We start from the raw sequence: 24,429 nt of genomic DNA on the forward strand, positions 1-24,429 counted from the left end.
TCCCCCCTACTATTTCTCATGTTGACAATTTCTGAATTTTTGTTTCCTTTCATTTTTTTATAAAGTAGTTTCCTGCTTCCTTCAAAGTCGTTTTGTATTTTTGGAGATATCACAAATGATGTGACAGATCGTAAATGTATTAAATGAAATTTTTCCTTTAAGTATTTCATAAGAGCCTTTTTGTTCAAATTATTATAAATTTATATTATTTGTTCCTAATTTGCATTAATTATTAATTCACAAAGTAGAAAATTGATAAAAAGTAAAAAATTTTTAAAAAAACTTAAATTTGTAGACATTATCTAAGGAAAAACAATTAATTAATCTTTTACCTCACTCTAATTGAAAATTTGACAGAAAGTGAAAACAATTTGGAAAAATTGCAATTTTCTAAAATTATTTTTAAAAATATTATTAGAAATAATTTGAAGTGCTAGCTTTTGCTGCTAGAGGGCTAGAAATCTGTTGTGTTTGTGCGACAGCTCGAGCTTTTTGGACTTTTTTTTCAGACTTTTAACGCAATTCTCTTATTTGTGCGCGCAATATTTTGATTTTTGGTGTATTGTTCTATAATTTTGTGTGCCTTTAAGACTTAATTTCTGTTGTAAATCAGTGATAATATCCTTTCAAAATTTTCTGTGTACCCGTGCTGGCAGATTTAATGAGACCCCTGCTAAAATCTGGTTCAGGTATGGAACTTTATATTGCTTCTACTTTTTCGAGACGACAAATAAAGAACTATCACAGTTAGTACTCTAACGTAACTATACTGTAACCCGAGGTACGCTACCCAAAGCGCGTTACTGGTTAGCGGGTTGCTCGTCGACAGTCTCGACTTGGTTTTATTTATTTTAATTGCTTAAGATGTCTGGCTCTTATTCACAAACGCAGCAAGCTACTACTGAACAGATTTCCAAAACTTGCAATAAAGTAATTTTAAAACTTGCAGAAGGGTAAAACCCTACTTTTCTCTGGATCCTGTCGAGACTGCCTTGCCGATGTCCCACAACGATTCTCCTCCGTTGGGTGAACCTATTTTGGAATCGACTAGAGTCGTGCCAGCTGAACAAAGTTCTCCCGACCACGTGCCTTTGAATATCCTCCTCCAAATTATACATCATTTACGAGAGGTTATAGAAAGTCGAAGCTAATGGCTCTCAAATGAGCTTAAGCATCCATGATTACAACGATACAATGGTTAAATGCAATTCAACGGTTTCACACCTATCAGCCGGCTACGGTTCTCTATCGGCAGACTTGAAAAAAACATTCAAGCAAAATACACTCGTAGTTTAACAATTCGAATCTGTAAAGTATTAAGTCGCCAACCTACCATCCTTAAGTACGCAACACTTCAAGAACGATCAAGAATGTAAGGAGGTACTTATAAGTCTTCAGAACACATAAGAAAAGCGTCTTAGAAGCCTGGAAGAGGCAGATCGTGACAGTGAGGTAATTATTACGGGTATTCCGGTGTCCCCTCATGAAAAGCTTCCAGACCTCGTCGACTCGATCTGCAGGCTTGTCAAGTCGAAGGCCAACAAAACAAATATCGATGGTGTATTAGGAGTTTCAATGGGAAACAGAACCATTCTTCATCCAATAATCGTCAGGTTCAACGGCACTAAACTTCGAGATGACTTGGTCGCAGCTAAAATGAAGAACAAAAAATCTCTAATAGTCTAGGATGTCGATTCTAACCAACCTGGCTGACAGCCCTGTCCACATCAACTGTTCTGGAAAGCTTTGCGCTAAAGCTTGGATTTTCAGCAAAGCAGTATGGATTCGTCCCGCGTCAAACGCTTCGTCTAAGTCTATAGAAATCCGTGATTTGACTGACTCATTCGACCTTGATGCCTTCCTTTCCAGCAAGCTTAGTGAGGTAGCCAATTCTAGCCAATCTTGCCGCATTACCTTTCTATCTCTGATGAAGCCTTGCAAGTGGCAACACCTCTGCCTTCAGCTTCTCGGCTTCCTTTGGACCCTTCTGCATTACCTTTCTTGGACTGTGGCTTAAGCACGGCCTGTGGCGTGTTTATGAACTCTTCTTCAGTGATCCACCTTCAAGACTCAACGGCTATGTCAGTAAATCTTTCTCAGTCAAACCATGTCCCTCCTTCCCCCGATGTCTCGCGTATTTCTACATATAACGATATGGTTTCCCCGATGGAATCAACATATTTCTGTATTAGTAATAACCCTTCTTCGGATACTCATTTAAATGTTTCCCTCGGTGATCCTAGTCTTTCTCATTGTAACAGCGAGCGAGGCAAGTGTTTGCACTTGGCACACATAAGTGCGAGATCACTTCTTCCTAAAATAAGTGTGATCACAGACATCATCCATTTGTATAACATCAATATTTTTGTGATCTCGGAAACATAGCTTCGCCATGATGTCCCTGACGCTGCGATATTAATGAAGGGTTTTAATTTAGTACGGGCTGATCGTAGAAGCCGCAAGGTGACAAGAGGCCGTGGGGTCGCTTTTTATTTTACAGATGATCTTAGCTACGAGTCTATATATAATAATAAGACCCCTTTTTCAACTGATGTACCCGATGACATCTCAGTGGACATATGCTCAGTTCTACTTAAATTTAAGAAAACGTGTCTCGAAATTCTAGGAATTTATAGGACTTCAAACGTGGCGTCATCTTGGGACAGTGATTCGGAAGAGGCCTTGACTCGTGCCATCCGTGAATCAAAACACAAGGTTTGCTCAGGACATTTTAATAGGCTAGATTAATTCACATATCACACTTTGTATCGCCCAAGCAGGTTATCAAAGAATTGACCCGTTCGGACTCGATTTGGGACCTTATCTTTGTAACCGACGACCTTCTTCTTTTAGATTCGGGAATGGCCAAGCTATCAAGAAATTTCGATCCTGGCTTCATTTTCTTCGACATAAACCTAGATCTATCAGCGAGACCGAGTGTATACCGCATAAGTAGGGACTTTAAACGTGTAGATAAAACAGCATTCAATGAGAAAGGTATTCAGGTGGACTGGGCCAGTATATTAAACCTCTCTTCATTAGACGAGAAAGTGGGCCGATTTTCTCAAATAACGTTAAACCCTATTAAAAGGTTCTGCCCGCTACGTCGCTTTAGAATAGCTACATCCAGGCGCACTTCAAAAACTGTCATTGATAGAGATAAATATGTACTTCTCCGTAACCTCGCAACTGACTCCCTCCGGCGCGAAAAAGAGGATATCTTTCTAGCCTCTCAGATAGGCCCTCTTCCAAACACATGTAGGAAAAGCTGAACCTGACAGGTGTCTGGCCAGGACAAAGAAAGTTTTCTTGTTGAGATCTTCCTATGGATCTCGCTAGCATTAATAAATTCTTTCTAGATACCATACCATCATCGGTAGCTTCAGAGACACTAATATCCAACCTTCAGTCATCATTATTAAAGATCATAAATACCTCGTTAAGACAGGGAAAGTTTCCCTCGGCATGGGGATCAGGTATTGTTCGTCCTCTTCTTAAATGCGATAGTCTAAAAACATTGGACGATTTACGTCTAATAATTAGTTTGCCTTACCTTTCGAAAGTATTAGAGAAGATCTGTCTTCAGCAGTTGATACCCTTCATTGACAATAACAAAGTGTTACTTCTAAATCAGTCGGGGTTTAGAAAGGGTTTTTCGGCTGCAATAACGCTTCTTCACGTATCGGATGAGATAGGAAGGTCCTTGGACTGTGCAGAGGTAACTCATGCTGGCCTTGCTGGATTTATCTCGGGCTTTCGAGACCCTTGATCATAGGTTGCTCTTGAAAGAATTAGAATCCATAGGAGTAAGGGAGACATACATTGCTTGATTCACGGGATTTCTTTCTAATAGAAGTCAGCGAGTCGCAGTTTCAAGCTCTCAGTCTACACTTAGGTCCCCACGAAGAGCAGTTAATATGGGAGTTCCTCAGGGGACAGTAAGTAGCCCTACCTTCCTTTCCATCCACATAAACGACCTTACTGACTCCGTGATTGAATTTGTACGCAGGATAGAAGCGATCTCCAAGGGCAGAATTAAAACAATCATACACATGTATGTAGATAATACACAGCTGTACATCCGTTGTAAGCGTGAAGATATAAACGAGGGAGCAGCCATTTCAAACTCGGTCTTAGACCATATCACTGGCTGGGCGAAAGATCGTGCACTGGTTATTAATCCAAAAAAATCTGTAATTTTACCAATAGGCAGTTTATATTGCGATCTTCTTCCTAATTTCTCAATAAATGCTACTCAAATCTCCGTTGACTCGCAGTCAAAAAAGCTGAGGCTTATCATGCAGTCGGATGGAGGCTTTGAAGAGAAAGTATCTAAGAAAGTCCATGCAGCTTACATACGGCTACGAAATCTTTTCTCTTTTTTATTATACACATACGAACTTTGGGCCTTTTCGGAGTACGCCGCTAAAAGCGAGAATTCAGAGAGTGCGAAACTCCTGCTTAAGATTCGCGTTCGACATAAGAAAATTTGATCATGTCACCCCTGCTTTTAGAGAATCTGGTTGGCTGAAAATGGACAAACGGTGGAAATTGCATCTCTGTGTTCTCGCGTTCATAGTTTGGTCAACAGATATGCCGTCTTAGCTACGAAATCTCACTTCTAGTGTGGAAGAAAATCGGGCGAGAAAGTCTCTTGTCACAAAATGGGACGGGCAATTTGCGGTCCTTTTGAGCTAGTTAGCGTCAACAAGCAGTTAAATCATAGTTAGCATTTAAGGTAGATTGTAGAAGGTTAGGTTGTGAAGCAGCTTAGCTAAACCTCGGCGTTTATGTCCACTCGCCTATCTCTTTCTGTAAGCTAATGTGCATATCTCGTAAAACATAATAAAGATATATTATTATTATTATTAATAAACTATTCAAACAATTATTTTGATTAATAATAATAAAGGATTACTTTATTCTAAACGAAAATTAGTCAAAAAGTAGAAAACTTTTATAAAAAAAATAGCTACCTTCTAACCTTATTCAAAGATAAAAATTCCAGAAACAACTCGCAAAACTCATTTTTTTCACTTTGGGTTTTTTTTGGGAACCTATAAAATATACGTTTGTGTTACGATTTGTAAAAATGCTAAAGGAAAATAAGAGACAGCATTTGTCATTCGTTGTGAAATATGAGCGTTTAGGTCAAGTGAAATCAGGAATCTCGAAACAAGACATTTTACAGAAATATGGTACGAGGGCTAATTGATAATTCAGTAAATTGTTGAATAAGATGTTTTTTCTGCAAATAAGCGTAACCTCGTGAATTTTAACGAAAATGGAAGAAAGTGAATTTCGTGTCCTGATTAAGCATTATTTTTTACGTGAGAAAACCATTACTGAAACGAAGGAAAAGCTTGATAAATACTATGGGAACTCTGCACCATCAATTTCCATGGTTAAGAAGTGGTTTACTGAGTTCCATTGTGGTCGTACCAGCAGAAGTGACGCCGAACGTTCGGGTCGCCCAAAAGAGGTCATCACGCCAGAACTCGTCGATAAAATCCATGGAATAATATTGGTCGATAGGAGAGTGAAAGTGCGTGAGGTGGCTGACGCTTAAGGCATCTCAGCGGAGCGGGTATATCACATTTTACATGAATATCTGGACATAAAAAAACTATCCGCGAGATGGGTGCCGTGGTTGCTCACACTCGACCATAAGCGCAACCGTGTGACCACTTCAAAGGCGTGTTTGACGATGTTCAACCGCAATCTTAACGAGTTTTCGCGCCATTTCGTAACCGTGGACGAAACGTAGATCCATCACAAACGCTAGAGACCAAGGAACAATCGAAGCAGTGAGTTTCTTCGGGTGAACGTGCACCAAAGAAGGCCCAGGTGGGTGTGTCGGCCAACAAGGTCATGGCCACAGTTTTTTGGGACGAACGCGGTATCATTCACATCTATTACCTTCAGAAGAGTAAGACAATCAACGGTCAATATTATTCAGAGCTTTCGGACAGATTCAATACTGATTTGAAGAAAAAACCACCGCATTTGTCGAAGAAAAAAGTGCTGTTCCATCAGGACAATGTACGGGTTCACACGTGTGTAGTTGCGATGGCAAAAATCCATAAATTGGGCTACAAACAGCTACCTACCTAGCATATTCTCTGGATTCGCCCCCTGCGACTATTTCCTGTTTCCAAACCTGAAGAAATGGCTGGGCGGTGAGAGATTTAGGTCGAATAAAGAGGTCATCACCGAAACAAATGCCTATTTTGAGGGCCTTGAGAAAACCTATTATTTGGAAGGAATGAAAAAATTGGAAACACGCTGGACTAAGTGAATCAAACTAAAAGGAGATTATGTGGAGAAATAAAACGCTTTTTGCCGAAAAAAATCTCTCATTCAAAAAGTCACTGACTTATCAAACAGCCCTCGTATCTCTGACCTTACGAACAGGAAAGTGTTAGCTCGCAATGCTGAGTCGGACAGAAAGTTAAAAATTATGAATATCGGAACAAAAAATCTTTAAAAACGATTAATATTTGACGCGCCACGAGGAACTAAACTTTAGGGTTAAATCTACCTTTAAGGCCTCTTTTTTCGTGACACGTCATACCTGGTTTTTTTGGCTCTTCTGATACAATGGTTTAAGAGAACGAGAAACAAAATCCGAAAGCGTTTAAAGTAAAAAGAAAAAACATTTCTGCGTGTAACGGATTGATGAAATTGTAGTATTTCTTTGAGTTAAAATTATTAGCTAAATTAGAGAACGACGTAAAGAAAAATTAAACAAGTATGTTTTACTACGAAAAAGAATCCACCAGAAATGGTTCACATGGCCCTGACTATTTGCTTTTGAATTCTTTCGATTTAGGATCAAGGCTGTTTGCACGCTACCCCCGATTCTGTTCCTAAACCTAAGGTTTAGCTTCAGGAAACTCTATGATTCAGTTAGCAGCTTTTCATTAATTTTCATGAATGAAGAGAAATTTTAAATATTATGAACAATATAATTATTTAAGATATCCAAAAAATCTACAGATATGGTAGAGAGGAATCTGCCTACGTTCTTGAAATTTCTTTTCGACTAATAGTTTCAATTAAAATGAAGGCACAATTTGTTATAACATTGTAGTTAATTGAAAAACGACTTTATTTAACAAAAATGACCCTTTTTATTAAAATTTAACTAGAGATATTGCTGAGAAGAATCCAGGGCTATTTTTAGTTTATCGCTAGAACTATTACTGCATTTTTAATTGAAGGTACAATTTTCAAAATTATATGCATACCTAACTTCTGGGTCGTTGTTTCTCCGCGTTTTTAATGTTACACCTGGATAATTCGTCCACCTCTGTGCAGGAAACGTTGCCTCGCTTTGTACAATACATGCATATTATCATGCACGAGACGTGTTTTGTGCAGAGAAGACGCGTGGCTGATATTAAAATACGTGCAAATCCACATCTTTCGTTTAGGCGTTGCAATAAACTTTTATTTGTAATTGAAAAATAATTGAAACAAGTAATTTACAAACCTAGTCTTTCCACCTACATCCAATTATATTATTCTTTGTTTTTTTTCTTGTGTATGACATCTTTCTTGTTTAAATTATTATTTTTTTAAACATAGTGTCCAAGCAATGCTTAAATAAGTATGTTTCTTAACTTACATTCATTATTACCCCTATGAGTGAAATATGTACAAAAAGTTCAAGCGTTTAGAAAAAACCGCAGTTTTTTAGCAATTATCTAAGAAAAGATAGTTATAAACATGAATAAATTGCTGAAGGGACTATTTTCTTTAACTTGCATTATGCATTACATTATTAAGTAAAAATTGCCTAAAAATTTAAAAAATTGAAAAGAAACTCTTACTAACTATCACAAATAAAGAAGATGATGATTATAAATAATAGAAATTTATTTAAATGATTATTTTTGTTATATTTACTTAAATATTAACTCACTATTGGTTAAAAGTAGAAAAATAGTTGAAAATTTTAGGAAAATGTTTTTAAAAGAACCCAAGTTTTCTGCATTATTCTGAAAAAATATTTGTTGGAAATAACAATAAATTGTTTAAACAATTATCTTTTTTAATCTGAATTCAGTATTGCCCAACTTTAATTGAAAAGTTGAAAATAAGTTTAAAAAATGGGGAATACCTGCGACTTTATTACACCATTCTTAAAGAAAATTGCTAAAAACCATAATTAATTTGATTAAACCCTTTACTTAAACGTGTAATTATTAGTCCAAAGTTGTAGTTCATGTGCTAGAAACAATATGAATTAAAGGAACCAACAAATGTTCATAATTAAAGCCGAAAAGAGAAATGCAACTAAAATTGACGAATGCCGAATAAAATTTACAAATGCGTCTTTTTTTCTTATGGGAAAAACCTTTTAAATCTAATGGGGCTCACGTCACCTCTGGATCCAGTACTTTTTTCGCGAAAAAGTATTAGATTTCCAATACTTATTCGCGAAAAAAGTATTAGATCCAATACTCACCAATACTTCTTTTTCATAAGGGATATTATATGTATGTGTATGTGTGTGTACGTCACAGCGCCTAATTAAAGTATCAGCACATTCTGAAAGAAAAATTATCAAGTATATTGCGGAAATCTTACAAGTTTGAAGAATGTATGTAAGGTTTTTTCAAAGGTTTTCTCAGCATAAATAAAACGCATTTAAAAATAGAAATCACGAATTATTAATCCCCTGTAAAAAATATTTTATCGAAATCAATTGAATGCTATTCAGATGGTATTAATTATCAATGCAACGCCTTGACAAAAACTAATAATTCATATTTCAAAATTTCCGATTAAATTCAACTTATAGGTTCGAAAACTACTTTTATATTTCACACATCACACTCATTCCCCTATTCCCGTTTTTAAATGAATTGATCTTTCCCTCCATTTTTGAAAAAATTCCCCGCCTGTTTTAGGTTTTTTCCTAAATTGGAACTGAATAATAGAACCTAATAAGAAAATCTAAATATTTTTCGAAAAAAGCTTATTCTTTTTCATTGAAAATTGTACTATTATATTCTCTGTTTTAATTGTTAAGAAAGATAACAACGATGTTGTTTTATGTAACATGAGTAATATATCCAATATTTAAAAAGCTTAAAAGATGTATACATATTAATTTGTTTCTTTTAGTGACAATAATCAAAAAGAGATTACAAAACCTCGGAATTCTAAATTTATAAATATTACATTTTTGAAGTAATTCAAGGATGGCTATAATCACCGTATAAGTTTTTAAAAAGTCAGGCGAATTCCTATCAATTATTATATTTATTCAGCAATGATCATATAAAATTTTGACGCAAGTATTGCTGCAATTCTTATATCTTAAAAAAGCTAAATATATTCCAAAAATATTATTCGCCGTTATTACGTCTCTGACCGTAACTTTATTAAATACAAATGAAGATCGCTATCATTAATCTCCTTCTCACATTCTTGATATTCCATAATTCTATCAGTAAGTGTATACATTATAATATCACGTTTATTAAAAAATTTTAGATGTTCTTCAGACATAATTGTAATATTATTATTTTTTTATATAGAAAAAATGCAATAATTTCGCAACCATTGGCAATTTGTTATATGTAAGCAAAATTTAATGACATTTGCTTAATATTTAAAACCTAGGCACTGTCTATGGTTACGGACTTTTACGTAATTTTAGCTTTGAACGAGCTGACAATCGACTAGAGTTATAGAAAATACCGTAACGACAGTCAGTGCGCAAATTTATTTTTGTTTAATATATTTTGATTTCTTGTTTGTTGGCAATGATACATGAATATAAATCAGTTTATTTTTTACTTTTGGTATGCTGATCGTTTTAGTAGGTCAATATAAGAAAAAGCAGAAAGATTTTTATCCACAGGAATATTACCAAATTCTTCGAGATTGTATGTTCTAGTTTTCGCATTAAAAATAAATCCCCATCTAGAGAAAATATTTATGAATTTTGATTGAAATATTGGTAAATTTGGAACTGATATTGAAAGTTGTAGCATAAATTTCTAAATATAAATTACTAAGTAGAAAGTTATTTATATTTAGAGAGAATAATTGTGATTTTAATAGTTTCTGATCTAAAAATATTTATTAATAATTAAAAGGTTTTTAAACAATGCTCTCAGCTATTTTTTCAGATTAGAAAAATATTACAAATCTCAATTTTCCTTTCACAGAATTAAATGCACAGTTGATACATTTTTTGGTTGATCACGAGTAGCCCAGAAAAATTGTATAGAATGGCCAACGAAAAAATTTACTATTCAAACCGAAAACGGAGATCTCACACGGTTTAGCTATGATCCTCATATATATGGCGACCTCTATTTTAAGTCGGGTATGCATATGAAGTTAATTCGCTGAATTTTTTTATCCATTTGGACATAAATCGCAGAAATAAAATAAGAAATTGAATGGAAAACTTTCGTAATTAATTCTAAACGAACGAAGCATCTGATACGAAAAATGAAAACACTTATGGATTTTTCTCGAAAATGTCTCATTTCGCTTTTCCCTAAATCAATTTTATAACAATCACATTATTTTTTAAACACTGCAATTTTTATAAACAAATATATGGGGCATTCCACACAATATTTGCCACAAAAATTTTTTTCACGGAAAATATTTTTTTTCTTATTGAACACTCAAAAATATTTGATACATATTTTTTAATTTCAATATGACACGCAAAGTATTCGAGAAAATTAGAAAAAAATTGAATGTTCATAAAAAAATATCTTCGTTTAATTGTTTACATAGCAATAATCAACAAAAATATGAAAATTCATACGGTAGATAAAATGAGGGCCTTTTCCTCAGCTTTCGAATAAAGTATACTAAAATCCACATGAATTATTTATTTAATAATATAAATTAAATATTCATGAACAAATCGATTTTTTTCAATTTTGACTCGTTTTTTTATCAATTCAAACAGTGGACCACACGTTTTTCTTAGTCTGGTAAAAATTTGGAACTGTGTAGTCAAATACCTTCGAAGTAATGAATTTTTGGAAAACAATAAATTTTGATTATCCCGTGTGGAAATAACACCATTTGTCCCTATTACAAATAAGACACAAATCGGGGGCTAGTCGGGTTATTTATTTTGACAATGTAACCAGTCGGGGACTATTCGAAAAATAAGTTTTATCAATTTATAAGGATATACACAAATTGGCATACAATCAAGAGCAAAAAGCCCGCTAATAAGGGTAGAACAACAATTAAAGTTTTTTCCGCCGTTTTCGAGAAACTTGAGTTTGTAATATTCGTTATAGGCCATACAGAGTTTGTTGAAAAATATTTTCAATTGTCCGATAGCTCAGGTAGCAGTATTTGAAGGCTTTAAAAACCTATAAAAAAAAATAATTTTTAGCGAATGGTCACAGAACAGTGATTGGTCACATCTCAATCCCCTTTTCCAGTTCCCCCTTCACGAAATTACGTTTTAGCAACTGGTCACAAGAAAGTAATTGGTTAAATCACGAACCCCTTTTCCAGCACAACCTTTAAAAAAATGCGTTTTCGCGACTGGTCACGAAAGAGTTATTAGTCCAATCTCGAACCCCTGTTCCAGTTCCCTATTTAAAATAATAATTTTTAGCAAATGGTCAAAAAAGAGTAATTTGTCACATCTCTACCCCTTTTCCAGCTCACCCTTTAAAAAATACGTTTTAGGGGCTTGTACAGAAGAATGATTAGTCAAACCTCAAATTCGTTTTACTAGCTCCCTTTAAAAAAAAATACGTTTTAGCGACTGGTCACAGAAGAGTAATTAGTCACATCTCCAACCCCTTTTACAACTCTCTCTTGAAAGAAATTCGTTATAGTAATACATAATTCTTTATTTTATTAAAGCTCTTTAATTGAATAAGAAAATCATCATTTTTGTCAAAGTTGTAAACAAAAAATAAGTTTCATACCCTACAATTAGTTCAGTTACAGTAGCCCCTACCCCCGCTCCTAATTTTTAGGTTTTCTATAGCCCACTGGATTGCGCCCTAAATGCGCTAAAATGTGCCACCGATAAAGATGATCAGATGTTATGCAAGGAGGGCTAGCGTCACGCCCCCCTTCCCATTTAAAAAATCAGAATTTAAGTCCCATGACCTTGTAGACCTTCAAATGCGCTCATATTGTGCCATAAAGAAACAATTTTGCACCACACTGATAACCGAGTTATTAGCGATCAAAATGGGTGGGGCTGGCGTCATTTTTCTAAACTACTAACATTTTTCCAAATTCATTATACCTATATTTCATTACTTCAAATGCGCTCAAATGCGCCCTAAGTATGTGCATTCTAAATCCCAGCCATGTAAAATTTCGTGCGTCAACAAAAACATATTCTTGCTACAACTAAGTTCTGTGGAAGGTCATCTACTACTGCGCACACCCTTACACAATTCAGCCTGAATAATTATATTAGATTGCAATAAATTAAATATAATACAATCGCTTGTTTTTTGCTACATCAACGTTTTAAAAATAAAAAACGCTTTGAGAGAAAAAATCTCGACTATAAAGTTAAAGTACGAGTACTTCAAGGCCGTTCAAAAAACATCCGGTTCCCGTTTCATCGAAATTTCTCATTTTATCATTGTATTAATAAACGGACTTGTTAATTTGATTAAAAATTTGGTAACCTTAAATCCCTAAATTATTTAATTTTCAATGTTTTGAATTTGTGAAAAATTGACCATTAAAAACTCACAACTTAAATTTATATAAAATCTCTTGAATTGAAATTGGTTAGAATTCAAGTTATAAAATAAAAAATGTAACAGTAATCTATATCGCCGGTGGTAAGGAGAATGAACCCGTAAATTATATCGCTGTGAAAAAAAAACACTTCTTATCATAACGCAAAGAAAAAAACTAATCTCTATAAAATGTAATGAACAAAAATATATGTCAGTAAGCACTGTAAAAAATACCTATTGGTAAACGCTGTGAAAGAAGACGTCTTGTTTCAATAATGTGAAAAAAACCCGCATCATTTAATGGCCGTAATGAAAAACATATTTTAGTAAACACTACGGAATGAAAACCTTTTTACCATAGTTTTACCCACCCATAGTAAATAATTACTTTTTCCTATTGTTATAATTATAATGGTTAATTATTATATTAATAATAAAATATGATATATGATTTAACATTAAATGCTTGTATTTTTTAGATTAACTCTTCGTTGCACGTATTTTTCTGTTCAGTGAATTTACTTGAAGATTCTTACTCGGGGGCTTTTGGGGTCGCTGATTACGAATATAAAGTCAGAATTTCGAAAATGTCAATTTAAGATGGCAGATGCAAGATGGCAATTTCAAAATTTAAAAAAAAGAGGTAAATGAGTTTGACAATCTCTACTTGACGGTTTTTGGGGTCGCTGATTACGAATCTCAAGTGATAAGTTTGATATTTTTAATTCAATATGGCGGATTCAAGATGAAGATTTCAAAATGTTGAAAAAAGGAATTTTATGAGCTTGAAAATATCTACTTAGGGATTTTTGGGATCACTGATTACGAATCTGAAGTCAGAATTTCTAAATTTTTAATTCAAGAGGGCGGATTCAAGATGGCGACTTCAACATTTTGAATAAAGAGATATATGAGCCTTAAACTTTTTACTCGGGGATTTTTGGGGTCGCTGATTACGATCTCTGACACATAAATTGTGGTTGAAATGTTGATGAAATTTTTAAAATTGACTCTTATTTAGCGTGACCCATAAATTCCATAAAGGCTTACATTATTGAAATCAAAGTATTTAAAATCTCATCTAAGATTTCAAAGATTTACGTATCAATGTACACTAAATTTGATCGAATAATTATAATTTTAATTTGGTAACTTGAAATTCGTAATCAACGACAATGAAAACCCTGTTCTGTCAAATTTTTAAAAGAATCGAAAGCTTATTTGGCATATTCGTTGACCATATTGGATCCGTTATTTTGTTTTCCGGATTTTTTAGATCAGATTCGTAATCATTAACCTGCAAAACCCCCTTATACCAATTTTGAAAAGAATCGAACGTTTATTTAGCATACTCATCCGCCAAATTGGGTCAGACAATTTGTTTTTGAAATTTTTGATATCGGATTCGTAATCAGCATCCTGGAAAAGCCCGTTATATCAATTTCGAAAAGAATCAAAAGTTTATTAGCCATACTCGTCCGCTATATTGGATCCGCCATTTTTTCGGAATTTTTGACATCGGATTCGTAATCAGCGACCTCAAAATCTCGTAAGTAATCAAATTTGGCCCATTTTATGAACATGTTCTAATTTTGGCCACCTTTTTCTGATTTTTGACCACTGTGTGGCAGCGTAAAACACACGATTTTAACTTAATATTTATTTATAGTTTTTTGCATAGTCCACCATTAATTCTTTTTTTTACGGCAAAATGATTATTACAATTTTTTTTCTTGGAATTAAACAGTTTAATTAAAAGTTTTAACAAATACAGTCTTTTTCACGGCTGCTTACCAAATAAGGTTTTTTTTCACGGTTTTTTTCAGGAGTAAGGTTTCTTTTCACGGCGCTTATAGGAATAAGGTTTCTTCTCAGCATATATCGAAATATATTTTTTTTCGTAGCATTTTACTGAGATGTGTTCTTCTTCGTGGTATTTTGCAACAATGTTTTTTTTTCAAAGCGACCTAATAAACAATTTATTTTGCACGGCATCCTTGAAAAATGTTTTTCTTCATAGCTTTATTTTGCAGGTTTTTTTCATAAGCACCGGCGATGTATTTGAATATTTTCTGAAGTCCTGTAATATTAACCAGAACTTAAAGATGCGAAAGCTTGTACGGGGGAATGGGCTTTAAACTTCAGCCCCTAGAATGTTCACGTCTCTAGCGATTCTCTACTTACATTAATGTTGTGTATTTCCTCTCATAATAAAAATGAAAAATTCTTAACAATTCTTCAAACTATACTTTCTTTTAAATGAATCGTCAATATTACACAAACATAAACTTTATAAAATTCATTATTAAAAATGTACATTACTTTGCGTTATTTTACGATTTACAGGTATGAAAATAATACAATCATTATATTAATTATTAAATATCAGAATTTTCACTTTTGGACTTGAGATTTTACATAACTCTTTTGTAATATTTATAGTTCTGTATTGTACTACATCCTGAAATAATTGTACACTTTATCTAAATGCAGTAATGTCCTTTATTTACCGAACTAATTGGGTAAATTTTAATGAACAAATTCTCTCCGTGTACTGTATTCACAGCTTTTATATATCCAATTTATGATATCAAAAGTTTAAAATAATGCTTCACCTATTAAAAAATAATATTTTGTACACTGTATAGTTTTTTATTGGAAAAATAGTACTGTAATGCAATTTCTGCTTTAACGTACGTATAAAAAAGAATCTCTACTTTTTTTAAACACTTCCGTATTAATAAGTTACTTACACTATCATCAGACACCTCGGTGGCTCATATGATAGCGCGTCAGATTTCTGTCCAGAAAAACTGGAGTTCGATCCCTGAGCTGTATCAATAGATATTCTTTTATATACTTCTATCGGACATTTGGTGATTCGGAACCCACCTTAAACTAAGAGTGCCGTGAGAAGAGATCGATTACCTTATACGGATTAAATTAAATCAATCTCTTGAGTTATTATACTAGTTGAAGTGGAGGTACGAAATTCGAACAATTCTTATAGTTTTCATAAAAACTTCGCACATGAGATATCGTTCTTAATCAGTCCGAAACTTCTCTACTGGGAGAGATTGATTTTTCAAACACTAAAAAATGCAAATATCCCTTTTTCGACTATTTGATTATTTCAAAACTTTAAATACTCGGCCTCATCAGTCGCTAAAACGGAGGAAAAAGCCTTATACAAGGTGGACACCCTGGGGCTTACATACATGGCGATCTGAATGCTACGCGAATTGCACAACAGCAGGGGATAAGCCATTATACAGGGATATTTTCATATTTCGCGCCTTTAGAATTGCATTCGGATCGGCCATTCGGCCAAATCCGTGCATCTTCGAATCCAGTTTATCATAGTTTCCATGGTTGCGTTCGAAACTTCAAATGGATACAAGTATCAAAACAACATAGGTTATGTTACATAGTAATTATAAATAATAAAAGTATTTAATTAATAATAAAGTGAGACATGTGACCTGAGAAGTAAACGTCAGTTTTCTTCTGTGCCAATAATATTATAAAATGGCTGCTGACTGACAAATACTATAAACTGGTAATAATATTCTGTGATTTTAGTGGGCGAAGAATGAATTGTGTTTAACGCTTATTTGAGACATAAGAAAGGTATGTTATAAACAGACGGGATATGTTTTCAATAAAGTGAATAAAATATTACATGCAAAAACTTTCAATTGGCATTACCTACAATTTCTTACGGCGATTTGGGTGAAAAGGTGAATCCGAACATAACCTCGAAATAATGAGAGATCGGCCCGGCATGTTTATTATACTTTCGATTGATTATTCTTTACCAAAGAAATGTTTTGTGGTTTTGTATATTTATTACTTGTAGTCTCGGCAGTAATAATTTAAACAATAATTACTTAATAACTATTTAACAATCCTGACTTATTCATAATTTTAATAAGTAACACTTTACTCCTGAAATTAATAACTGATTTCCATTTTTTTTCACAGATCGATCATAGATGAAATACACATCAGAAAATTCAGATGGATTTTGTGCATTTCAGCTGGTTCATTCCAAAGAACATTATTGGAAAACTGTTATCTCTAGACCTTATCCCAACACTGGAGATTGGTTAGATTAAAATTAATTCTAGTTCAATCTGATGGTATAGAGAAGTATCAAAAAAATATCTTAAGGTAATTTATCTTACCTGAATTTTTATTAATAAAATATTCAGGCATTTTTTTGTATTTTAGAAAATGTTTTCTCTGGATCTCATACTAAAATTTGGTTTGATCAACCACTAAAATAAATTAGAGACTCGTTGGTGATCGAATTGTTTCAGATATAAATCTAGACATTATATTTTAGGCAGAATTATTATTCCAATTATTTCAGAAATTATTCTATTTGAAAAAATGCTATCTCTGGATCTGATTTCCAAATTTTCATTCAATCAGCCTCGAAAATTAATTCCAATTCATTTTGGTGGTATAGCTTCGTCAAAAAGATAACATGAAGAAATTTAACTTGCCTGAATTTTAATTAATAAAATATTTAGGGATTTTTTATATTTTGGCAAATGTTTTCTCTGGACCTCATCCTAAAATTTGGTTTAGTTAACCAACAAAATAAATTAGAGACTCAGTGATGGAATTGTATCATAAATAAATGTAGACAAGATATTCTACGCTAGAATTGTTATTCCACTTTTTTCATAACTTATTCTATTTTCGAAAAATGCTATCTCTGGATCTGATTTCCAAACTGACATTCAATCAGCCTCGAAAATTAATTCTAATTCATTTTGATGGCATCGGTTTTCCAAAAAGATATCTCGACGAAATTTAGCTTGCTTGAATTTTAATTAATAAAATATTCAGCCATTTTTTTGTATTTTAGAAAATGTTTCCTCTGGATCTCATACTAAAATTTGGTTTGATCAACCAATAAAATAAATTAGAGACTCGTCGGTGATCGAATTGTGTCAGGTATAAATCTAGACAAGATATTAGAGGCCAGAATTGTTATTTCAATTTTTTCAGAAATTATTCTATTTGAAAAAATGCTATCTCTGGATCTAATTTCCAAACTTTCTTTCAATCAGCCTCGAAAATTCATTTTCATTCACTTTGATGCCATAGGTTTATCAAAAAGATATCTCGAAGAAATTTAACTTGCCTGAATTTTAGTTAATAAATTATTCAGGGATTTTTTTGTATTTTAGAAAATTTTTTCTCTGGACCTCATCATAAAATTTGGTTTAGTCAACCAATAAAATTAATTAGAGACTCGTTTGTGATAGAATTGTATCAGAAATAAATCTAGACAAGATAATTTAGGCTAGAGTTGTTATTCAATTTTTTTTAGAAATTATTCTATTTTCTAAATTCCTATCTCGGGATCTGATTTCCAAACGGGAATTCAATCAGCGTCGAAAATTAATTCTAATTTATTTTGATGCTATCGTTTTATCAAAAAGATATCTCGAAGAAATTTAACTTGCCTGAATTTTAGATAATAAAATATTCAGGGATTTCTTTGTATTTTCAAAAATGTTTTCTCAGAAACTCATCCTAAAATTTGTTTTATTCTACCATTAAAATAAACTAGAGACTTGTTAGTTATGAAATTGTATCAGAAATAAATGTAGACAAGATATTTTAGGCTAGAATTGTTATTCCAATGTTTTAAAACTCATTCTATTTTCGAAAAATGCTATCTCTAGATCTGATTTCCAAACTCGCATTCAATCAGCCTCGAAAATTAATTATAGTTCATTTTGACCGTATAGTTTTATCAAAAAGATATCTCGAAGAAATTTAACTTGCCTGAATTTCAATTAATAAAATATTTAGGGATTTCTTTGTATTTTCGAAAATATTTTCTCAGGACCTCATCCTAAAATTTAGTTTAGTCAACCAATAAAATAAATTAGAGACTCGTTGGTGATAGAATTGCATAAGAAATAAATGTAGACAAGATATTCGGCGCTAGAATTGTTATTCCAATTTTTTTATAACTTATTCTATTTTCGAAACATGCTATCTCTGGATCGGATTTCCAAACTGGCATTCAATCAGCCTCGAAAATTAGTCCTAATTAATTTTGATGGCCCAATTTTACCAAAAAGATATCTCAAAGAAATGTAACTTGTCGGAATCTTAATTAATAAATTATTCAGGGATTTTTTTGTATGAGGGACTCGTTTGTGATAGAATTGTATCAGAAATAAATCTAGACAAGATAATTTAGGCTAGAGTTGTTATTCCATTTTTTTTTAAATTATTCTATTTTCGAAATTCCTATCTCTGGATCTGATTTCCAAACAAGCATTCAATCAGCCTCGAAAATTAATTGTAATTCATTTTGATGGTATAGTTTTATCAAAAAGATATCTCGAAGAAATTTAATTAGCCTGAATTTAAATTAATGAAATATTTAGGGATTCTGAAATAAAATTTACGGAATTGGTGTCTTCATTTCTAACTCATGAAAAAATTGGAATACAAATTCTGGCACAAAATATCGCTTCTGCATTTATTGCTGCTACACTAACAAGTCTCTAATTTATTTTATTGGTTTGTCAAACCAAATTTTAGCATGAAGTCCAGAGAAAACATTTTCTAAATAACAAAAAATCCTTAAATATTTTATTAATTAAAATTCAGGCAAGTTAAATTTCTTCGAGATATCTTTTTGTTACACCTATAACATCAAAATGAATTAGAATTAATTTTCGAGGCTAACTAAATGCCAGTTTGGAAATAAGATCCAGAGATAACAATTTCGAAAATAGAATAATTTCTAAAAAAATTAAATAACAATTCTGGCCTAAAATATCTTGTCTAGATTTATTTCCGATACAATTCGATCACCAACGAGTCTCTAATTTATTTTATTGGTTGCTAAAACCAAATTTCAGGTTGAGGTTCACAGAAAGCATTTTCTGAAATACAAAAAAATCCCTAAATATTTTATTAATTAAAATTCAGGCAAGTTAAATTTCTTCGAGATATCTTTTTGGTACACCTATACCATCAAAATGAATTAGAATTAATTTTCGAGGTTGATTGAATGCCAGTTTGGAAATCAGATCCAGAGATAGCAATTTCGAAAATAGAATAATTTCTAAAAAATGGAATAACAATTTTAGTCTAAAATATCTTGTCTAGATTTATTTCTGATATAATTCGATCACCAACGAGTCTCTAATTTATTTTATTGGTTGATGAAACAAAATTTTAGGATGAGATCTAGAGAAAACATTTTGTAAAATACAAAAAAATCCCTATATATTTTATTAATTAAAATTCAGACAAGACAAATTACCTAGAGATATTTTTTTGATACACTTATACCATCAGATTGAATTAGAATTAATTTTAGGCTGCTCAATCCCTAGTCTGGGATAAGGTCTAGAGGTAATGATTTTTCAATGATGTTCATTGAAATGAACCAGCTGGAATGCACAAAATCCATCTGCATTTCCTGATGTGTACTCGTATTTCATCTATGATCGATCTGTGAAAAAAAAACAATGCAAATCAGTTATTTATTTCAGGAATAAAGTGTTACTTATTAAAATCATTAATAAGTCATGTTTGTTAAATTATTATTAAGTAATTATTGTTTAAATTATTACTGCCGGCACTGTCAGTAATAAACATACAAAACCACAAAACATTTTTTTGGCAAATAATAAACAATCGAAAGTATAATAAACAATCCAGGCCGATCTGTCATTATTTCGAGGTTATGTTCGGATTCACGTGTTTGTCCTAATCGCTGTAAGTAAATGTAGGTAATGTCAATTTAAAGTTTACGCATGTAATATTTTACTTACTTTACTAAATACGTATTCTATATATTCATAACATACCTTTTTGCCGCAAATAAGCGTTAAACATAATTCCCTGCTCTTGTGCAATTCTGGTAGCATTAAGTTCGCCATGTATGTAAGCCCCAGCGTGTCCACCCTGTATAAGAATATCCTTCATAATGTACGTTTATACCTTTACAGTATCAAAAATTGAAAAAAAATCCAAACAGATTTTTAAAAGTTGATTTTTAAGAAAAAAAACTACACTGTTCATTTTTATTTTTGACTTTAAAAACTTGTACTAAACACTGTAGTGGCTTTCACGAAAAACCTCGAGAGGAACAACATATTGGTGAAATTCCGTTTAGGCTCATCGTCAGTCCTGTACATTATTTTAGAAAAAGTGTATTCAAGAAAAAAATTCTACCATAAATTTTCCTTTATGGAAGGCAGAACTGCCGTGATTTAAAAGAGATGCTGAAATTCAGAGATCGCCGTAACGGGCAGTTACGACTCTCTTCGGTTTACGGATATCAGAAATAGGCCTGTCGTGATTTGAGAAAATGCCATTCAGGGCAAAAGAATTTCACAGCTTAAAGTAAATACAATTGCAGCGCTTCTCGAATTACAGACTTTTTTTTGGGGTTTGTTGATTCCGGAAAACGTATTAAGCGCTTACGGACATCTTGGAAATCACTAGGCTCGAGATCACCACCCGATAATTTAGTAAAGTCCGTAACTGTCCGTAGCGGCTTTTTCTCGAAATTTTCTGTGACGTACTCAGCTGTCCATGATTTTAGCCTGCAGTTAACAGTCAGTTACGGCTCTCTTCCAAATCATGACTCACCAAATTTAGCAGTTAACGGCGTTTTCCCGAAATTTAGCATTAATTATCCTAAAAGTTATTAACAATGTCAAAAAATAGTCAGTTGCATCTTTTGTTCACGATTCCAACAATATAAAAATCTCATTTTTCGATTTTTTGCAGTAAACGTTGTTTCCTCAAATCACGACAGAGAAGTTGTATCATTTTATTTAGACCTTAAAAAAACTATTAAAGACAAATAAGAAGTTACATCTGAAAATTCAGTTAAAATTTAATTGAAGCTTTTAAACGAAATTGAATGTCATGCCGTTTCATCAATAATCCCTTACAGTGAAACTTAAAAATTATTAACATAAATTTATGTAAATATGTTTTTGTGGTGGCATTATAGAAGAAAAAAACTGTCAAATTCTTTCAAAAACTGAACTTTGAAATAAATTGAATAAATATTTATTGAAATTTAAGTTACATATTTTAATGAGACAATGAAACAACGTATCGTTGAAGAGGGATCCTCATGGCAAGCCTTTGGATTTCCCAGCCAATGAAGATAAGATTTTTTATCGTCCAACCAGTCAAGACAAGACTTTGAATCGTCCAGCCAGGCAAGACAAGACTTACGATTGCCCAGCTAGTTAAGGCAAGACTTCGAATTGTCCAGCTAAGCGAGGAAATACTTAACATTTTCTAGTCAATTGAGGGAAGACTTTAGATTGCCCAGCCAATCAAGGAGAGACCTACGATTGCCCATTCAGTTAAGGCAACACTTGGGATTGTCCAGCTACGCAAGGAAGTACATAATATCTTCCAGCTAATTAAGGCAAGACTTTATATTGCCCAGCTAATAAAGGAAAGACTTTAGATTTCCCAGCGAATCAAGGAAAGACTTTGAATTACCCATCCAATAAAGGCAAGACATTGTATCGCCCAACCAGTCAAGGTAAGACTTTGAATCGCCCAGTCAGTCAAGGCAAGACTTTGAATCGTCCAGCCAGTCAAGGCAAGACTTACGATTGCCCAGCAAGTTAAGGCAAGACTTGTGATTGTATGTCCAATGAAGGTGAAACTAATTGCTTATTTTCTTATGGGAACGTTCGAGCTTCATGTCAAACGATCGTTGAAGAGACTTTCGCTTATGCCTAGTAGAGTCATTATCATTTCTTTGCAAAGACCAGCAATATTCGGCCATCACTCTTACATTGCATCGACCTTGATAATGATGCTCTTTTTAGTTAAAGTCTTGATGAAAGCGTTTGCCCATTTCTTCACTGAATACTCCAACATTTTCTGGGAAATAATCCAAATGAGATTTGAGCAAATGTAATTTCATACTAATCAAACAACCTAATCTTTCAAAATTCTTTAACATACTAGATACAATAGTTCTAAACTTTGGATCTCAACGGTTCCCTAAAAATTTCTGTACAACATCTTTGAAACTCAACCATGCATCCTTTTCAATAGACGTCATGGTTTTGATAAATTTATCATCTTTGATAAGTTTTCTTATATCAGGCCCAACAAAAATACCTTCTTTAACTTTAGCATCACTTAAATGCGGAAATGTAGATCTGATATAATTGAAACATTCTCCTTCGGTGTTTAGGGCTTTCACAAATTGCTTCATTAAGCCTAGTTTTATATTAAGTGGTGGCAATAATACGTTCTTTCTGTCAACAAAACTTTCATAAACAACATTTTACTGACGAACTGTCCACTCTAATCTGTCTGGCCATTTCTCCGTTATCCAATATTCATTTCTTGCAAGACTGTCCCAAAGGCAAAGAAAACAAGGGTATTTAATGTTTTCTGATTGTGAACCTATTATAAGATTTATCATTTTGAAGTCACCACAAATAAGCCAATTATGGACATTGTAATTTATTTTCATCATGAGTAATTGGAAAGTATCATAAGATTCTTTCAGTGTAGTTAAGTGACCTACTGGAATTGCAGCGTACTCGTTTCCATTATGTAATAGTTCTGCTTTCAGACTTTCTGTAGACGAATCTATGAGAAGATGAGAATCCTCTAGCGTATATGAATATATTTTATATAAATTAATGAGTCCTTCGATATCATTAAAATACACAATCCCACTGTCCATTGAAAAGTACTTGATAAACTTTTCTTTTCTATTTCTGTAAACAGTTACTCTAGTGCCCAGGAAACAATAGTTTCCTCCCTTTGACTCTTGAAGCGCAAAGCTCAGCTTTATCTTTTGGAAGATCAAAGTCACACATAAAATCGTCTAATCCGTCTTGGTCAAACAATTTAGGACTTTCATCATCTGATTCTTCCCAAGAAGAATCTTCAGTTGCTTTAGGATCGCCAGTATCCATTGATTCGTGGGTTGATCGGTCACTTTTGTTTTCAGAGTGATTTCTAATACCAATCTTGGCTGGTGTAACACTTTTAACATCAGGGGAAACGATCTTCTCCAAATACTTTTTAGAAAAACGTCCTGTTTTGCATAAGCAAACGTAACAATCAGTATCATGATCGTTGGACTCACGCCAAACAGGTGGTTGAATAACAGTCTAAATCTTGGTACTTTCATCTTCCCAATTTGACAAATTTAATCTACAAGCATGACGAATTGAGGTTAGTGCCCACGGTTTATCCAAATTTTTCATTAAAATCCCATAATAGTTGAAGTATGACGTTTTTATCGAATCATTAATTGATCGACGGTATTTCTCCGTTTCATACTTTCCACAAAAGTGACAAAACGTATTAACTTTCTTAGCGCAAGGAGTTCTTGAACTCATTTTTTTCTTATAAAGAACAGTAACGTGGAAATTCTAAAAGTCACTATATACAAAAATCATGATCCACACGAAATGTAACCGCTAGACAGATATCAAATTTTAAAAAATTTATTACATACGCATCCAACCGTTAGCCCGTCACTCAAACGTAATCTATAACACGGAAACATTTGTAGCAAAAAACGAATTTCATCACCTACGCATAACACGTCATAAAAACGTCGCCAACTCAGTGAGCCAGCTAAGGATCGAAGACTGTCTGCGCCGTAGAACGGCGCGCACTTACAGCGAATGTGAACATTAGAATGCACACA

The 24,429-nt window shown here is 33.1% G+C and overlaps 1 pseudogene; it reads left to right on the forward strand.

Annotated features, from left to right (window-relative positions):
- Positions 1–5,284: 5,284 nt before the first annotated feature.
- Positions 5,285–6,298, forward strand: LOC117170966 (annotated as a pseudogene).
- The last annotated feature ends 18,131 nt before the right edge of the window (positions 6,299–24,429 follow it).

This window comes from Belonocnema kinseyi, chromosome 4, assembly GCF_010883055.1.
Source record: "Belonocnema kinseyi isolate 2016_QV_RU_SX_M_011 chromosome 4, B_treatae_v1, whole genome shotgun sequence".
NCBI lineage: Eukaryota > Metazoa > Arthropoda > Insecta > Hymenoptera > Cynipidae > Belonocnema > Belonocnema kinseyi.